The following is a 3,318-nucleotide window of genomic DNA, read 5'->3' as shown; positions in this document are numbered from 1 at the left end:
TCAACATCACCCAAGATGGCATTGTAGAATGAAAATGGAATGTGATCTCCAAAAAGTGAGAGAGGTTATTGTAGGTCTCTGCAACATGGTCCTATAGGAATTGGAATTTCATACATATCTCTCACGAGCTCTGAGATATGCCCCGTCAAAGATCACAGCCCTGTGGCATTTAGTGACCCTTAGGGACATTCGGATTCGGCGTGCCTAAGAACATTCAAGCATTGAAGGGGACAAGACAAGGTTGGGGATAGGGTTTACCCGACCACTCAGAGCTAATGGAGCAGACAGTTTGATCCCACGACGAAAGATGAGAGAGATTTGGCAGTTGGCAACTTTGTACTGGCCAACACTACAAGTTTCAGCATCACTCGAGATGGCGTTGTAAAATGAAAACAGAATGTGATCTCCAAAAAGTGAGAGAGGTTATTGTAGGTCTCTACAACACGGTCTTGTAGGAACTAGAATCACATCCATACCTTACACGAGCTTTGAGATATGCCCCGTCAAAGATCACAACCCTATGGCATTTAGTGACCCTTGGGGACATTCCGGATTGGCATGCCTGAGAACGTTTGAGCACTGAAGGGGATAGGACAAGGTTAGGGATAGGGTTTACCCAGCCACCCAAAGCTAACAGAGCAGACAATTTGATCCCATGACGAAAGGTGAGAAAGATTTGGCAGTTGGCAACTTTGTACTGGCCCACACTGCAAGTTTCAACATCACCCGAGATGGCATTGTAAAACAAAAATGGAGTGTGATCTCCAAAAAGTGAGAGAGGTTATTGTAGGTCTCTGAAACACGGTCATGTAGGAACTAGAATTTCATCCATACCTCGCACGAGCTCCAAGATATGCCCCGTCAAAGATTGCAGCCCTATGGCATTTAGTGACCCTTGGGGACATTCTAGATTGGCGTGCTTGAGAACGTCTGAGCACTGAAGGAGATAGGACGAGGTTGGGGATAGGGTTTACCCAGCCATGCAGAGCTAATAGAGTAGATATTTTGATCCCACGAGGAAAGGTGAGAGAGATTTGGCAGTTGCCAACTTTGTACTAGCCGACATTGCAAGTTTCAGCATCACCCGAGATGGCGTCGTAAAATGAAAACGGAGTGTGATATCCAAAAAGTGAGAGAGGTTATTGTAGGTCTCCAAAAAGAGGGTTTAAAAATGCAAAAATAGCGGGGGGTCCTTTGTATGGTTTGGGAGTTTGACCGTTAAAACTAGAAATTGTCCTAGTAGTAAGTGCTAGTAACAATTTTGAAATTTGATTGTTGAGTGTTGAGAAACCTCAAGTTTGGGATTTTTCTTGTTGGTTTGAGTTTATAATAACCATTTCCATCCAAAAAGTCAAGTTTTGAAACCATTTAAGAAGTATTTGCATAGTTTTCCCTAAAATTTGAGTGCATAAAAAGGGGTATGTGATTGCTCCCAAGGTGGATTTAGTGTTTTCTCCAAACAAGAGTTGCATTTTATGTTTGAAGTCATCTAATATAACCAAAGTGAAGGTTTTTGAACCATTTTGGGGTTCTAGAGATGTTGCAAAGTAAGAGTTCTAGAAAGCCCTAGGGTAAAGGGGCTAGAAAGGAGGGTTTTGTAAAAACCATTGTAAAGTTGATCATGAGACCAAAAAAATAGAAGAATCCTTGCATTTGAGTCGTGTCTTAAGACTTTTTTGGGTCATGGGAGTTCCAAAAGTCAAGGGATTGTGAGTTTCTTTGTAAATGGCCTCAAACTAGGCCTAGTTGGCAGAATGAAATAGCCAGTTTTGAGTGATATTTTACAAAACAAGTGTAGTTGGTTTTAGAGTATATTTTAGAGTGAGGAAAAGGGTATTTTAATCACCCAATAGTTTAGGAAGTTTTGTGGAAAATTTTGGAGAAAACAACAAATTAGTGACTTGCAAGGGCTAGTTGGAACAAGCCTAGAAGAGGCAAAATTGAGAAAGTGTAAGAGATGAGTTGCTGAGAGTGTGCAAGGAGTTGGAACATGTTAGATGAGATGTTTTGAGATGATCCAAGGTTTTGAGGCCATGATATGATGCCAAGGATGAGTTTTGGTATTTGCATAGGGTGTTCCAACCAAGCTACAAATGCATAGGATAGGACCTTGTAAGGTACTTGCAAATTATGGTTCTAATGCCGACAAAATAGAACTCCCACCAAACTTGGAAATTTGCCTTATCTTTAATGTCAAGGACTAAGTTCAATAAAGGGCCTACATTCATAGAAGGACAAAAAAAATCAAAGGTTGAAGAAGTCACTATCCCATTATAATCTCAGCCAAAAGCTGAAAAGGTTATGGATTCAAGAATCAAGAAGAAGACTTGTCATGGCACTTATATGGAGCATCTTATCAAATGGAAGGATCAACCAGAATCTGAAGTAAGATGGATAGATGAGAGTGATTTTGGAAAGAAAGGTATTCTTACAAAATTCCTTCAAATTTATCCACCATGAGTTCTTTGTCACATGGGGAGAATGGTGCAAGAGCACCTAGTGAGTTTGAAAATTTTGGCCTAATTGGGGCTCTAGACCTAGTAGGTCAAGTAAGAAAGAAAAGGACATCTATGATTTGGGTTGGTGAGTGGAGTCTTGTGATGATTAGGAGAGTTTGGAAATAACAAGTTGAGGACCATATAATAACCCTAGATATTGCATTGGGGTTTGTGCCCAATTTTTCCTAGTAGAGAGAAAATGCCTTCATTTGAATATTGGGGTGATTGAAGTTGACATAATCAATTGGTGTGCATAGATCCTAGGGAAGGGGATAGTTGGGAGATATCCTCTTGGGAATAGGGTCAGGAAGAAACCCTATAGGATCAGAAGAAGTCATTGGTTAGTTTGGGCATAGTGGCCTAAACTAGCAGGGTGGGTCTCCTTACATTACTGTTGGTTAGAGAATTCCAATTTTTATTTGTTCAAGGCTAAGAGACATATAAAAAACTACATTTTCAATTATGATCTCAAGGCCTGCATGGCATTCCAAGTACATGGATGGATGATGAAATAATTATTCTTGAATTGGCTAGACCACTTTGTAAGAACAATTCCATGTGGGGTGTTTCTCTCAAAAAGGTGTCTTCTAGTATTTGATGATCATGGAATCCATATGACATGGAAAATAATTGATAAAGCAAAGAAGTTGGGCATAGATTGTGTGTCACTTGTAGCGTATACCATCTATAGGTGTCAATCATTGGATGTTAGTTTTTTCTCACCATTAAAATCTTACTTAAAACATATTTGGAATGTGTGGTTGGCTAGGAACCCTCAAATCAATATTGGTCGTGAGGAGTTAGGAATGTTATCCAGCAA

The sequence above is a fragment of the Cupressus sempervirens genome, chromosome 2, assembly GCF_028749045.1.
Source record: "Cupressus sempervirens isolate cs-2001-9-10 chromosome 2, ASM2874904v1, whole genome shotgun sequence".
NCBI lineage: Eukaryota > Viridiplantae > Streptophyta > Pinopsida > Cupressales > Cupressaceae > Cupressus > Cupressus sempervirens.
The sequence above is the reverse complement of the archived record's forward strand: the minus strand, read 5'-3'. Positions refer to the sequence as shown.